This window comes from Entelurus aequoreus, linkage group LG23 (assembly GCF_033978785.1).
Source record: "Entelurus aequoreus isolate RoL-2023_Sb linkage group LG23, RoL_Eaeq_v1.1, whole genome shotgun sequence".
NCBI lineage: Eukaryota > Metazoa > Chordata > Actinopteri > Syngnathiformes > Syngnathidae > Entelurus > Entelurus aequoreus.
The window spans coordinates 17,714,923-17,731,961 of NC_084753.1; the positions used below are offsets into that span (position 1 = coordinate 17,714,923).

Here is a 17,039-nt window from a genome sequence, read left to right on the forward strand (position 1 = left end):
TGTGTAAGTTACCCATGCCTTGGGCACTAATGCACCCCCATACCATCACACATGCTGGCTTTTACACTTTGCGCCTATAACAATCCGGATGGTTCTTTTCCTCTTTGGCAACGTCTACAGTTTCCAAAAACAATTTGAAATGTGGACTCGTCAGACCACACAACACTTTTCCACTTTGTATCAGTCTATCTTAGATGAGTTTAGGCCCAGCGAAGCCGACGGCGTTTCTGGGTGTTGTTGATAAACGGTTTTCGCCTTGCATAGGAGAGTTTTAACTTGCACTTACAGATGTAGCGACCAACTGTAGTTACTGACAGTGGGTTTCTGAAGTGTTCCTGAGCCCATGTGGTGATATCCTTTACACACTGATGTCGCTTGTTGATGGAGTACAGACTGAGGGATCGAAGGTCATGGGCTTAGCTGCTTACGTGCAGTGATTTCTCCAGATTCTCTGAACCCTTTGATGATATTACGGACCGTAGATGGTGAAATCCCTAAATTCCTTGCAATAGCTGGTTGAGAAAGGTTTTTCTTAAACTGTTCAACAATTTGCTCACGCATTTGTTGACTAAGTGGTGACCCTCGCCCCATCCTTGTTTGTGAATGACTGAGCATTTCATGGAATCTACTTTTATACCCAATCATGGCACCCACCTGTTCCCAATCTGCCTGTTCACCTGTGGGATGTTCCAAATAAGTGTTTGATGAGCATTCCTCAACTTTATCAGTATTTATTGCCACCTTTCCCAACTTCTTTGTCACGTGTTGCTGGCATCAAATTCTAAAGTTAATGATTATTTGCAAAAAAAAAAAAGTTTATCAGTTTGAACATCAAATATGTTGTCTCTGTAGCATATTCAACTGAATATGGGTCGAAAATGATTTGCAAATCATTGTATTCCGTTTATATTTACATCTAACACAATTTCCCAACTCATATGGAAACGGGGTTTGTAAAAACAGAATACAATGATTCACAAATCCTTTTCAACCTATATTCAATTGAATAGATTGCAAAGACATGATTCTTAAAGTTGGAACTGGAAAACGTATTTTTTTTGCAAATATTATCTCATTTGGAATTTGATGCCTGCAACATTTTTCAAAAAAGCTGGCACAAGTGGCAAAAAAGACTGAGAAAGTTGAGGAATGCTCATCAAACACTTATTTGGAACATCCCACAGGTGAACAGGCTAATTGGGAACAGGTGGGTGCCATGATTGGGTATAAAAGCAGCTTCCATAAAATGCTCAGTCATTCACAAACAAGGATGGGGCGAGGGTCACCACTTTGTGAACAAATGCGTGAGCAAATTGTTTAAGAACAAAACATTTTAACCAGCTATTGCAAGGAATTTAGGGATTTCACCATTTACGGTGCGTAATATCATCAAAAGGTTCAGAGAATCTGGAGAAATCACTGCACGTAAGCAGCAAGGCTGAAAACCAACATTGAATGCCAGTGACCTTCGATCCCTCAGGCGATACTGCATTAAAAACCGACATCAGTGTGTAAAGGATATCACCACATGGGCTCAGGAACACTTCAGAAAACCACTGTCAGTAACTACAGTTTGTCGCTACATCTGTAAGTGCAAGTTAAAACTCTATTATGCAAAGTGAAAGCCATTTATCAACAACACCCAGAAAAGCCGCAGGCTTTGCTGGGCCCAAGCTCATCTAAGATGAACTGATGCAATGTGGAAAAGTGTTCTATGGTGTAAGTTCACATTTCAAATTGTTTTTGGAAACTGTGGACGTCGTGTCCTCCGGAACAAAGAGGAAAAGAACCTTCCGGATTGTTATAGGCACAAAGTTGAAAAGCCAGCATCTGTGATGGTATGGGGGTGTATTAGTGCCCAAGGCATGGGTAACTTACACATCTGTGAAGACACCATTAATGCTGAAAGGTACATACAGGTTTTGGAGCAACATATGTTGCCATCCAAGCAACGTTACCATGGACGCCCCTGCTTATTTCAGCAAGACAATGCCAAGCCACGTGTTACAACAGTGTGACTTTATAGTAAAAGAGTGCGGGTACTAGACTGGCCTTCCTGTAGTCCAGACCTGTCTCCCATGGAAAATGTGAGGCGCATTATGAAGCCTAAAATACCACAACGAAGACCCCGGACTGTTGAACAACTTAAGCTGTACATCAAGCAAGAATGGGAAATAATTCCACCTGAAAAGCTTCAAAAATTGGTCTCCTCAGTTCCCAAACCTTTACTGAGTGTTGTTAAAAGGAAAGGCCATCTAACACAGTGGTAAAAATGCCCCCATGCCAACTTTTTTGCAACGTGTAGCCGCCATTAAATTCTAAGTTAATGATTATTTGGAAAAAAAGATCAAGTTTCACAGTTCGACCATTAAATATCTTGTCTTTGCAGTTTATTCAATTGAATATAAGCTGAAAAGGATTTGCAAGGCATTGTATTCTGTTTTTATTTACCATTTACACAACGTGCCAACGTCACTGGTTTTGGGCTTTGTACAACATCAATAATAAGCATATATTTTAATAAATTGTATAGCATGCCATTAAATCATGCAACAGTTTGTACAATTCCACCACAGAAATAGAGAGAATATCGGATTTCCTGAGCGTCTGGCAAGCACCGTACTAACTCCCTCTTCAAGTAGTGATTCCAGTTTTGTCACTCAGGCTTGATTTCAAAATCATTTTGTCCTAATTTCATTTTTGAAGCATGACAAGATGTCCTGCCAAACGCCCACACTTCCCAAAAGTCATTCCCCCACCGAGCCGAGAACCCCTGGCTAATGCTTTTCCTGGCCTTTAGTTCTTGATGGCTTTAGGAGCAGGATATTATTGCGCTGGGGATTGACTGACTGTGACTACACACAGAAGAAGGTTAGACATGTAGATTAAAAGTGACAAATACTTAGCCGGGTGCCAACGCCAAAGCTGCGCTGTTTGGAAAACCTGAGTCATCATCACAGATGGTCGAATGTCCACAAGAAAAATGCTGGGAAAACGACAATTTCTCAGGCTCAATAGTGTTGCCCTTTCAAGTTTAATACTGTCGTCACTACTCCCCAGCAGATGGCACTGTCTGTCTTTATGTTGGATGTTTATACTTAATACAGAGCAGTGTTTAGATGAAAATGAACGTCAATATGTATAAATGTGTTTCATGGGTAAAAGTGTTGTTTTTGGAGAAATTGATTCCATATTTCAACCTTACCCACATAAGCCTGAGTTTGTTAACCATTAATGGTTAATAGATGGCTGCCAAAAGATGTTTATTTTTACCCGCTTGAGGAAGTAATGACAATCTCAAACAAAAACTAATTCCTAAGCTTAAGTCATTGAAAATTCTTAAGCGCAAAAATTATGACCACAGTGGTAAAGCTGCATTTTCATATGCACTTTGTTATTGACTGTTTAGTTTTAAAAAATATGAATTTTTAATTTAGTTTATTTATTTTAGCACAACATAATTGTATGTACATTTATTTTTCAGGTATTTGCTTATGCCAGGGATGTCCAAAGTGCAGCCCGGGGGCCATTTGCGGCCCGCAGCTAAATGTTTACCGGCCCGCCACACATTCTGGAAATGCTATTGCAAAAAATAAAAAGGTGAAATCTAACGAGAAAAAGTTGCAATGTTGACACAAAGCTGCCATGCAGGCTGTTTTTTTTCTTTTGTCTTTCTTTCTTTTTCTTTTTTTGCCACTGCTCAAAAAAAAAAATAATGACAAAAAATCCATGTTATAATTAATTATTTTGAAAGCTCCAATTAGTTCAAATTTTTCACTTTAAAATGTTTTATGTGGTAAATATTGCATATATTGTGTAGTTGCCATATAAAAACAAAGTTTTCTTTGACAAAAGAGCATAAAACAAACAAAATAATAGTTCAAACGTAAAATCGACAAATATATCTGAAGTTGATCTTGTAACTTAAGTGATGAAAGTAAAAAAAAAAAAAAACTAATAAAAAAGTATCACTTTATGAGTGGGGCACCTTTTGGATCCCAAATATATTTAGTGGTATTTTATTTATCTTTTCACTGTGATGACTCAAAAATATTAAATAATTAAAATCAATGGTGTACTGCATTATTTATATTTTAGGGATCTAATTACTAAAAACTGCATATTTCAGTTTTACTATAAAAAACAAAGTTGTTTTTGACAGAAAAGCCATAAAACCTTTTTTTTTTTTTTTAAGTTGATATAGAGATTTACTGTAAGCGTTAAATAAAAAATAATAATACAAATTAGACTTATTTTTAACATTTTAATAACTGAGACCCTTTATGGTCCCCGGGACCCCTAAAGGTAAAATAAATACAAAAAATCCATATATTTTGTTATGGTTTGAAAATGAAAAATATCAAAATGGCCCACACATGCTTTAATTTTTCCGTTTGCGGCCCTCAGTGGAAAAAGTTTGGACACCCCTGGCTTATGCAGTATATTTGATTAACACTTTTTTCTAATCAGCCTAACCTAATCCTAAGGTTTATGTGTTAAAATAAATAATAATCTTTGTGATTAACACATGATTTCATATAATTTGACAAGATTTATCCTGTTAAACTTTAAGTAGGTTAGATATAATTACTGTATACAATTAAAATCAAGAGTAAGATTACTAATTCAGTGTTAATATTTGAGTGGGCCTCAGGGTCCTCTGCAGTGGAAAAGTTGGGTCCTGAGGTCAGAAAGTTTAAGAACCCCTGCTCCAAAAAAATGTCTGCTACTCTACTCAAATAATCATTTTGACTTCCAAGCAGGCTGTGAAAAATATTCAATTATTTTAATAATGGAACACAGTACCAGACTAATTTTGGCAAATGACATGTTTTCTTTTTCTACAGAAAGTTATCCAAGAGACCAAGTAATTTATGCTATTTATTCTTCTTTCTTGGTTAAAGTATTATAATTGGCAGTGGTGCCAAATTGTCTGCACACACTTAGTGGTGGTCTTCACCATATTTTGCTATCTTGCTCCACTTCCAGTCACAAAAAAACCCTCAAACCCCCCTTTGTAGCGGTCTGGTCACTCAAACACACACACACACACACACACACACACACACACACACACACACACACACACACACACACACACACACACACACACACACACATACACACACACACAATAGAAATAATAACCATCATGGTGGTCATCCTAACATCTGCTGGTGGTTGAAAATGCTGAATGAGGACCACACACACCTACACACTCCGTATAATAGCTGGATTCTAGCATTTTCCTAGCCGCCAAAATGAAAAGACGCCACCATAAAAGTAGAATGTCAAGTGTCATGCCACATAATAACATAGTAAGACAAAAACACACACATAACCCTTATTTAATAGATGCAACAATGCCACACATCCTAAAGAGAAACCATCACCCTCCAACATCTGTTGACCATATTGACACCAAAAGAGGTTAATTGGCCTGTACACACACACTAACACAAACACAACCACTTACTAATCTATTTACCAGTGGTTGAGGCCCTAAGTTGAGACCCTAGTGCAGGGGTGTCCAAACTTTTTCCAATGAGGGCCAAACACAGAAAAATTAAAGCATGCGGGGGCCATTTTGATATTTTTCATTTTCAAACCATAACAAAATATATGGATTTTTTTTTTTTTCTACCTTTAGGGCTCCCGGGGACTATAAAGGGTCTAAGTCATTAAAATGTTAAAAACAAGTCAAATTATTATTTATTTATTTTTATTTAACGCTTACAGTAAATCTCTACATTATATCAACTTCAGGTTGGTATAAAGTTAAAAAAAAAAGAAAAAAAAAAGGTTTTATGCCTTTTCTGTCAAAGACAACTTTGTTTTTTTATAATAAAACTAAAATATGCAGTATTTCCCCCACTGCCCAAAACATTCAAAAAGCAATGTTTGATGTGAAGTACTTAGAGCCTTAAAAAGATCAATAATGCAGGACACCATTGATTTTAATTAATTATTATTTTTGAGTAATCACAGTGAAAAGATAAATAAAATCCCATTAAATATAATTGGGATCCAAAAGGTGCCCCACTCATAAAGTGATACATTTCTATGTTATTTTTTTTATTTTCAACCCTTAAGTTACGAGATCAACTTCAGATATATCTGTCGATTTTACGTTTGAACTATTATTTTGTTTGTTTTATGCTCTTTTGTCAAAGAAAATGTTGATGTTTTTGTATGGCAACCACACACTATTTTGTGCAATATTTTCCACATAAAACATTTTAAAGTGAAATATTTGAAATAATTGGAGCCTTGAATAGGTCAATAATTCATTATATCATTGATTATTTAAAAAAATGTTGAGCAATGGCAAAAAAAGAAAAATAAAGATAGACAAAAGAAAAAAAACAGCCTGCATGGCAGCTTTGTGTCAACATTGCAACTTTTTCTAGTTAGATTTCACCTCATTCCACTTTTTTTAATGTTTTTTTTATTTTTGCAATAGCATTTCCAGAATGTGTGGCGGGCCGGTAAACAATCAGCTGCGGGCCGCCAATGGCCACCGGGCCGCACTTTGGACACCCCTGCCCTAGTGTGTCCAACATGATGTGCACTTGTATCTGTTGCTCATTGGTAAAGTTTGAGACAAAATGTCACCTTCCGTCAACATCCAATAATACTGATAAGATACGATGCACTTCAGTTTTTATTCTTAATGGCCTATGATCAGATGACACACGCTAAAGTCATCCTCCACCACTCGATCATTGTGACGTGACAACAAAGAAAGTTTGGCATACTCTTACTTTAATCACCTTGGAGCAAGCAGAGGACGTGTCAGCCATTCTTTAGAAGAAAACATGCACTCTTGACACTCTACATATACAAATAACTGAACTATTTCCAACTAGTAAATGGGAGACAGATCTTGTTGACTCCAGTGGATTAAGAGGACGATTCCGGCGAATCCACGAAAGGATTGTTTGAAAATTAGGAAGGAATGTAGTAATGCGAGACAGATTTGCGAGCTTGATTGCTTCAATGACCCAGCTCATAACTCAACACACTCGTATCTCACATAACACCCATTGAAAAGAAATAGAATCAATTTAATTTGTGCCCAAAACAGCACAATTATAACATGCCTTTTAAAAAACATGCCACATTTACCTTGGCAAGTGGACTTCTCCATCAAACACACAATCAGCAGCTTCACATCTATTGTCATGAGTGAATTTCTGCCGGGTAAATATTATTTTAACATCCTTGGCTTGCGCTAGACCCTGTCTATATTAAGCCGGATAACTCCTTAAACCAGTGGTTCTTAACCTGGGTTCGATCGAACCCTAGGGGTTCGGTGAGTCGGGCTCAGGGGTTCGGCGGAGGTCAAGACACACCCGACTCATCGTGTAAATAAAAACTTCTCCCTATCGGCGTATTACGGATACGGCAACAGCAGAAGTCAGACTGATTTGCAGGTGTGAGATTTGTTGTGAGTTTATGCACTGTGTTGGTTTTGTTGTTTGAACAAGGTGATGTTCATGCAGTAAAAAAATATGGTAAAACTTTAGTATGGGGAACATATTCATCATTAATTAGTTGCTTATTAACATGCAAATTAGTAACATATTGGCTCTTAACTAGTCATTATTAAGTACTTATTAATGCCTTATTCGGCATGGCCTTATTATAACCCTAACCCTTTAACCCTGGCCCTAACCCTCTAACCCAGGGGTGTCCAAAGTGCGGCCCGGGGGCCATTTGCGGCTTGCAGGTAATTTTTTAAGGGCCCCGCGGCACATTCTAAAAATACAATTAAAAAAATAAAAAACATAAAAAGTGGTATAAAAGAGCAAACAGGTGAAATGTAACAAGAACATGTTGCAATGTTTACTCCAATCACACAAAGCTGCCATGCAGGCTGTTTCTTTCTTTAAAAAATAATAATGAATCAATGTCATTATGAATTATTGACCTATTCAAGGCTCCAATTACGTCACATTAAATATTCCACTTTGGAATATTTTTTGGGGAAAATATTTTGTGTCTGCCATATAAAAAACTAAGCTGTTTTGTTTAAAGAAGGGCCTAAAACAAACAAACAAAAAACATAAACAACAACAAAAGTTATAATTGACAGATAGATCTGAAGTTGATCTTGAGACTATTGTGTTAAAAGTTAAAAAAAAAGTATGATTTATTTTGTAATACTTTACTGAGCAGGACCCTTTTGGATCCCCAATAATTTTAGTGGGATTTAGTGTCTATTTAAGTTGCTCAAAAATAATAATGAATTAATGTTGTTATGAGTTATGCTATGAACTCCAAATATTATATAATCTCAAATATTCCACTTTAAAATGTTATTGGGGGAAAATATTGCATATTTTTTTTTTTTCCATAAAAAAACTACGGTAAGTTTTCTTTGACAAAAAGAGCATACAACTTAAATCTTGAAAAAAACACTTTACATTGACGGATAGACCTAATGCTGATCTGGAGATTTAGACCTTGAATAATAATAATAATACTAAATAATGACACATTTTTTATATTTTTTTTACCTAAACCCTTTGGGGTCCCCAGGATCAAGCCTGAGTGGAGGCCTAAATGTATATATTTTTTATACATGTTTTGTTTTTTTAAAATAAAAAATATCAAAATGGCCCCGGCTTGCTTTGATATTTCAGTGTGCGGCCCTCAGTGGAAAAAGTTTGGACACCCCTGCTCTAACCCTAACCCTAACTAGATAACTTTAAATTAAGTCTTTGTTACTCAGAATATGTTCCCCATACTAAAGTGTTACCAAAAACATAACTTTGTCTTGAATTTGAAAAAATACAACATTTTATTTTTCACTAAAGAAGGGTTCGGTGAATGCGCATATTAAAATGGTGGGGTTCGGTACCTCCAACAAGGTTGAGAACCACTGCCTTAAACGAATAACTATTTACTCAGGCTTGATCCCGGGGACCCCAAAGGGTTTTGGTCCAAAAAATATAAAAAATGTGTCATTATTCAGTATAATTATTCACGTTTTTAAATCTCTAGATCAACATTAGGTCTATCTGTCAATACACATTTTTTTAAAGATTTAAATTGTTTGCTCTTTTTGTCAAAGAAAACCCTTTTTTTAATGAAAAAAAAACACAAAATATGCAATATTTTCACCCAATAAAATTTTTAAGTGGGATATTTGAGATTATATAATAATTGGAGCCTTAAAAAGGTCTAACTCATAACACCATTGATTTTAATTCATTATTATTTTTTGAGCAATGACACTTAAAAACTAATCACACTAAAATTGTAGGGGATCCAAAAGGGTCCTACTCATTAAAGTGTTAAAAAATAAAGTATACTTTTTTTTTTTTTACTGTTTACTTTAACACAATAATCTCGAGATCAACTTCAGATCTATCTGTCAATTATAAGTTTGATTGTTTTTTATGTTTTTTGTTTGTTCGTTTTAGGCCCTTCTTTAAAGTAAAGTTTGCCATGTAAACTTTTTTTACATGGCAAACACAAAATATGCAACATTTTCCCCAAAATATATCTCAAAATATTTAATGTGACGTAATTGGAGCCTTGAATAGGTCAATAATTCATAATGACATTGATTTTGATTCATTATTATTTTTTAAAGAAAGAAACAGCCTACATGGCAGCTTTGTGTTATTAGAGTAAACATTGCTACATTTTCTTGTTACATTTCACCTGTTTGCTCTTTAAATACCACTTTTAATGTTATTTATTTTTTTCAATCGTATTTTTAAAATGTGCCGTGGGGCCGTTAAAAAATGACCTGCGGGCTGCAAATGGCCCCCGGGCCGCACTTTGGACACCCCTGGCTTAAGAGAAGGAAACACGCGATTGCAGCTATTTCGGATACAACACATCTCAGACGGCAACGTAGCAATGTTGAGCTGTTTTGGATAAGGCCTGGAAGAATGGCTGCCTGGCGGGATATGTTTGTCACCGAGTGTGTTGTGTAAGAGAACTTTCAAATGTCCAGGTCATTCTACTTAGCGAAAAACTTTGTCCATTTGTCGAAGGGGAGACAACGAGAATGCAGGCTCCCGCGAATGTGATAAAAAGAAGGTAGCGTGTGCTTTGTATTACCTGGCCGACGAGGGAAGACAACGGAAAACGGCGAATGCTTTTGGCCTGGCAAAGCAGTCTGTATCAGTTATTGTCCACCATGTATGTTTACACCTAGTTTTGTACTCCATAACTACTGTGAAACCATGAAGGCATGATTGTAAAGTTAAAGCTAAAGTACCACTGATAGTCCCACACACACTAGGTGTGGTGAAATTCCATCCATCCATCCATTTTCTAACGCTTATTCCCTTTGGGGTCGCGGGGGCGCTGGAGCCTATCTCAGCTACAATCGGGCGGACACCCTGGACAAGTCGCCACCTCATCGCAGGGCCAACACAGATAGACAACATTCACACTCACATTCACACACTAGGGCCAATTTAGTGTTGCCAATCAACCTATCCCCAGGTGCATGTCTTTGGAGGTGGGAGGAAGCCGACTACTCAGGACCTTCGTATTGTGAGGCAGACGCACTAACCCCTCTGCCACCGTTCTGCCCGGTGGTGAAATTACCCTCTACATTTGACCCATCCCCTTGTTCCACCCCCTGGGAGGTGAGGGGAGCAGTGAGCAGCAGCCGTGGCCACGCTCGGGAATAATTTTTGTGATTTAACCCCCAATTCCAACCCTTGATGCTGAGTGCCAAGCAGGGAGGTAATGGGTCCCATTTTTGTAGTCTTTGGTATGACTCGGCCGGGGTTTGAACTCAGGGCGGACACTCTAACCACAAGGCCACTGAGTAGGCTAAAACGTTCTTTATCACATTGTTTACTTTCACACGTCCATTAAAGATATGATTCATGTATGCTGGCTTAGGTGTGATTCACTACAATAGGACTAGTCCAACAGCTGCTGATGGTGAGGCAAGCAAGGTTTACTGTTCAAAGAAATGTGGCAATAGTCTACATTGAAATACTTCACATACCAGACCGGGTAAAGATACACTTCCAGGTCAGAGGTGACTATGACGTAACATATGCGCGTCTGCCATTTTCCGCGCATGCCTACTAGGTCTGTTGTGTCGGCGGGCGGGGGACAGTGGTGGTCTTAAACCAAAGCTTAAAGGCCTACTGAAATGATTTTTTTAAATTTAAACAGGGATAGCAGATCCATTCTATGTGTCATACTTGATCATTTCGCGATATTGCCATATTTTTGCTGAAAGGATTTAGTAGAGAACATCGACGATAAAGTTCGCAACTTTTGGTCGCTGGTAAAAAAAGCCTTGCCTGTACCGGAAGTAGCGTGACGTCACAGGTTGTGGAGCTCCTCACATTTCCCCATTGTTTACACCAGCAGCGAGAGCGATTCGGACCGAGAAAGCGAGGATTACCCCATTAATTTGAGCTAGGATGAAAGATTTGTGGATGAGGAACGTGAGAGTGAAGGACTAGAGTGCAGTGCAGGACGTATCTTTTTTCGCTCTGACCGTAACTTAGGTACAAAGGCTCATTGGATTCCACACTTTCTCCTTTTTCTATTGTGGATCACGGATTTGTATTTTAAACCACCTCGGATACTATATCCTCTTGAAAATGAGAGTCGAGAACGCGAAATGGACATTCACAGGGACTTTTATCTCCATGATAATACATCGGTGAAGCACTTTAGCTACGGAGCTAACGTGATAGCATCGTGCTTAACTGCTTATAGAAACAAAAGAAATGAGCCCCTAACTGGAAGGATAGACAGCAGATCAACAATACTACTATCAGGAGACACCGAACCAAACACTGGACCTGTAACTACACGGTTAATGCTGTGCCGCCTGTCGAAGCCTAGCAATGCTGTTGCTAACGACGCCATTGAAGCTAACTTAGCTACGGGACCTCGTAAAAGCTATGATAAAAACATTAGCGCTCCACCTACGCCAGCCAGCCCTCATCTGCTCATCAACACCCGTGCTCACCTGCGTTCCAGCGATCGACAGCGCGACGAAGGACTTCACCCGATCATCGATGCGGTCGGCGGCTAACGCGTCTGCTATCCAAGTCAAAAGTCCTCCTGGTTGTGTTGCTGCAGCCAGCCGCTAATACACCGATCCCACCTACAGCTTTCTTCTTTGCAGTCTCCATTGTTCATTAAACAAATTGCAAAAGATTCACCAACACAGATGTCCAGAATACTGTGGAATTCTGCGATGAAAACAGAGCTGTTTGTATTGTGATACAATGTGTCCGAATTCTTCCGTTTCAACCATTGACGTCACGCGCAAACGTCACCATACATAGACGTTTTCAACCGGAAGTTCCCCGGGAAATTTAAAATTGCACTTTATAAGTTAACCCGGCCGTATTGGCATGTGTTGCAATGTTAAGATTTCATCATTGATATATAAACTATCAGACTGCGTGGTCGGTAGTAGTGGGTTTCAGTAGGCCTTTAAACGATGGCATTGTGTGTGTGTGTGTGGACAGGGATAAGGTTAGGTGGGTTACATCCTGTATAACCTTAGCCGTCTTAGTGCAGACACCAAATTAGACGTCCCGAGAGTCAGCTTGTATGATATAAAATACTCTCAAGTCGGGTTACTGTCCGACAGACACACTGTATATAGATATATGTATGTAGTATAAATTGACTGATATAATGATACAAGTTATTCTTTAAAGCTTGTGTGCAATCCTGTTGGTAATCATAAAGGTAGTGTATATGGAGGATATTTATAAACAATTTTTAGCAGGGGTTTGTTAGCAGGACTACGAGGGTCTCATCTCCTGCCGGGGGTTTAAAGTGCCGCAGCCCTTTCATCCGCCCTTGTTTTTGTTTTAGCCTCGCAAAGAATATCAAAGTGTCTTCCCCGCATCCTTCAATTTTCATGTGTGCGGCCCTCAGTGGAAAACGTTTGGACACTATACTGACAGAATGTGAATTATTGTGACCGTATAACTGCTTAAAAGCCATTTAATTTAAGTGTCATTTCCCAAAACAACACAGATCTCATGACAGCTTTTGAAATTGTCTTGTGTGTGTTTGCATGTTTACATGGTTGTGTTACAGAAGTGGGGGGTTGTATCTGGTTGCATGTGTCAGGAAGTGACTTTAAAAAACATCCCGTAATCATCTCATGATGCCAGCTAGACTCCGCAGCTCCACGATCGTACAGCTGGTCATGTTTATAGGTTCACCTAAAATGTCCTCATTGTGGAAATTACAGTAGACTCCTTTAGTTCTGTGGTGTTGAAGTACATGAACCGACACACATCAACATGGTGCGTACACTCAAACCCTCGCAAGGTTGGATGAAATATGCCTTTATAGTGCAGGAGGTGTTTGGATTTCTGTTTATTAACATGCTAGCACTGACCATCATTTTTAAACTGCAGACATTTATCCAAGAAAATGTGGAGAAGCTGCTCAAAAGGAGATACTGTCCACTCTCCAAGGTACAGTAAACGTTCTATTTTATTATTACATTTCTTCACCACACAAGGGTTAAAGTACTAAAGTCATAACTGTAGTTGTTTGCAGTACATTCTATTGCATTATTTAAAGGCCTACTGAAACCCACTACTACCGACCACGCAGTCTGATAGTTTATATATCAATGATGAAATCTTAACATTGCAACACATGCCAATACGGCCGGGTTAACTTATAAAGTGCAATTTTAAATTTCCCGCTAAACTTCCGGTTGGAAACGTCTATGTATGATGCGTATGCGCGTGACGTCACGACGGCAACGGAAGTATTCGTACCCAATGTGTCACCATACAAATTGCTCTGTTTTCATCGAACAATTCCACAGTATTCTGGACATCTGTGTTGGTGAATCTTTTGCAATTTGTTTAATGAACAATGGAGATTGCAAAGAAGAAAGTTGTAGGTGGGATCGGTGTATTAGCGGCTGGCTGTAGCAACACAACAAGGAGTACTTACTTGGATAGCAGACGCGCTAGCCGATGCTAGCCGCCAACCGCATCTGTGATCGGGTGAAGTCCTTCGTCGCGCCGTCGATCGCTGGAATGCAGGTGAGCACGGGTGTTGATGAGCAGATGAGGGCTGGCTGGCGTAGGTGGAGCGCTAATGTTTTTATCATAGCTCTGTGAGGTCCGGTTGCTAAGTTGCTAAGTTAGCTTCAGCGTCGTTAGCAACAGCATTGTTAAGCTTTGCCATGCTGAGAATTATTAACCGTGTAGTTACATGTCCATGGTTTAATAGTATTGTTGATCTTAGCCTAGTCTATAAAATCAGCTACACCTCCCTGATACCGAAGTACATGTCAAACTACTTCCTTAACGTAAATGACCGCCATAACCACAACACCAGGGGGTGCTCCACTAACCACGTTAAACCCAGATTCCGAACTAACAAAGGTCTTAACTCATTCTCTTTCTATGCCACATCAATGTGGAATGCGCTCCCAACAGGTATAAAAGAAAGGGCATCTCTATCCTCCTTCAAAACCGCAATAAAAGTTCACCTCCAGGCAGCTACAACCCTAAACTAACACCCTCCCCGGATTGCTAATAATCAAATGTAAACAATCAAATGCAGATACTTTTTCTTTTTCTTATGCCTTCTGATCTCTCTCTCTCTCTCTCTCTCTCTCTCTCTCTCTCTCTCTCTCTCTCTCTCTCTCTCTCTCTCTCTCTCTCTCTCCACTACTTGATGTCCATATCCCCCCCCCCCCCCCTCCACACCCCTGATTGTAAATAATGTAAATAATTAAATGTGATTATCTTATGTGATGACTGTATTATGATGATAGTATATATGATAGTATATATCTGTATCATGAATCAATTTAATGGACCCCGACTTAAACAAGTTGAAAAACTTATTCGGGTGTTACCATTTAGTGGTCAATTGTACGGAATATGTACTTCACTGTGCAACCTACTAATAAAAGTCTCAATCAATCAATCAATCAATCTTCTGTCTATCCTTCCAGTCAGGGATTTATTTATTTTGTTTCTATCTGCATTTGAGCCAGATGCTATCACGTTAGCTCAGTAGCTAAAGAGCTTCGCTGATGTATTGTCGTGGAGATAAAAGTCATTGTGAATGTCCATTTTGCGTGCTCGACTCTCATTTTCAAGAGGATATAGTATCCGAGGTGGTTTAAAATACAAATCCGTGATCCACAATAGAAAAGGGAGAGAGTGTGGAATCCAATGAGACCTTGTACCTAAGTTACGGTCAGAGCGAAAAAAGATACACCCTGCACTGCCTCTCTAGTTCTTCACTCTAACGTTCCTCATCCACGAATCTTTCATCCTCGCTCAAATTAATGGGGTAATCGTCGCTTTCTCGGTCCGAATCTCTCTCGCTCCATTGTAAACAACGGGGAATTGTGAGGAATCCTTCCTCCTGTGACGTCACGCTACTTTCAATCAATCAATCAATGTTTATTTATATAGCCCTAAATCACAAGTGTCTCAAAGGGCTGTACAAGCCACAACGACATCCTCGGTACAGAGCCCACATACGGGCAAGGAAAAACTCACCCCAGTGGGACGTCGGTGAATGACTATGAGAAACCTTGGAGAGGACCGCATATGTGGGTAACCCCCCCCCTCTAGGGGAGACCGAAAGCAACGGATGTCGAGTGGGTCTGACATAACATTGTGAAAGTCCAGTCCACAGTGGATCCAACACATCAGCGGGAGTCCAGTCCACAGCGGGGCCAACAGGAAACCATCCCGAGCGGAGACGGGTCAGCAGCGCAGAGATGTCCCCAACCGATGCACAGGCTAGTGGTCCACCCGGGGTCCCGGCTCTGGACAGCCAGCACTTCATCCATGGCCACCGGACCTATGCAACTCCCCCTCGCAAGGGACAGGGGAGAAGAGGAGAGAAGAAAAGAAACGGCAGATCAACTGGTCTAAAAAAGGGGGGGTCTATTTAAAGGCTAGATTATACAAATGAGTTTTAAGATGGGACTTAAATGCTTCTACTGAGGTAGCATCTCTAACTGTTACCGGGAGGGCATTCCAGAGTACTGGAGCCCGAATAGAAAACGCTCTATAGCCCGCAGACTTTTTTTTGGCTCTGGGAATCACTAATAAGCCGGAGTTCTTTGAACGCAGATTTCTTGTCGGGACATATGGTACAATACAATCGGCGAGATAGGCTGGAGCTAAACCGTGTAATATTTTATACGTAAGTAGTAAAACCTTAAAGTCGCATCTTAAGTGCACAGGAAGCCAGTGCAGGTGAGCCAGTATAGGCGTAATATGATCAAACTTTCTTGTTTTTGTCAAAAGCCTTGCAGCCGCATTTTGTACCAACTGTAATGTTTTAATGCTAGACATAGGGAGGCCCGAAAATAATACGTTACAGTAATCGAGACGAGACGTAACGAACGCATGAATAATGATCTCAGCGTCGCTAGTGGACAAGATGGAACGAATTTTAGCGATATTACGGAGATGAAAGAAGGCCGTTTTAGTAACACTCTTAATGTGTGACTCAAACGAGAGAGTTGGGTCGAAGATAATACCCAGATTCTTTACCGAGTCTCCTTGTTTAATTGTTTGGTTGTCAAATGTTAAGGTGGTATTATTAAATAGATGTTGGTGTCTAGCAGGACCGATAATCAGCATTTCCGTTTTCTTAGCGTTGAGTTGCAAAAAGTTAGCGGACATCCATTGTTTAATTTCATTAAGACACGCCTCCAGCTGACTACAGTCCGGCGTGTTGGTCAGCTTTAGGGGCATGTAGAGTTGAGTGTCATCAGCATAACAGTGAAAGCTAACACCGTACTTGCGTATGATGTCACCCAGCGGCAGCATGTAAATACTAAAGAGTGCAGGGCCAAGAACCGAACCCTGGGGAACTCCGCACGTTACCTTGACATAGTCCGAGGTCACATTGTTATGGGTGACGCACTGCATCCTGTCAGTAAGATAAGAGTTAAACCAAGACAAGGCTAAGTCTGACATACCAATACGTGTTTTGATACGCTCTAATAAAATATTATGATCGACGGTATCGAAAGCGGCGCTAAGATCAAGAAGCAGCAACATAGATGA

General features: G+C 39.5%; 1 protein-coding gene across 2 annotated transcripts in view; it reads left to right on the forward strand.

Annotated features, from left to right (window-relative positions):
• Positions 1-17,039, forward strand: part of LOC133640442 (adenylate kinase 7-like) — a 114,319-nt gene that overhangs the window by 31,764 nt on the left and 65,516 nt on the right. Inside the window, exon 19 of one of the 2 annotated variants that reach the window (XM_062033855.1) lies at positions 3,485-3,612. The exons of the other annotated variant lie outside the window; for it this stretch is intronic. The gene's annotated coding sequence lies outside the window, so the exon portion shown is untranslated. Of the gene's footprint in view, positions 1-3,484; positions 3,613-17,039 lie in introns of those variants that run through there. 2 annotated transcript variants of the gene reach the window in all.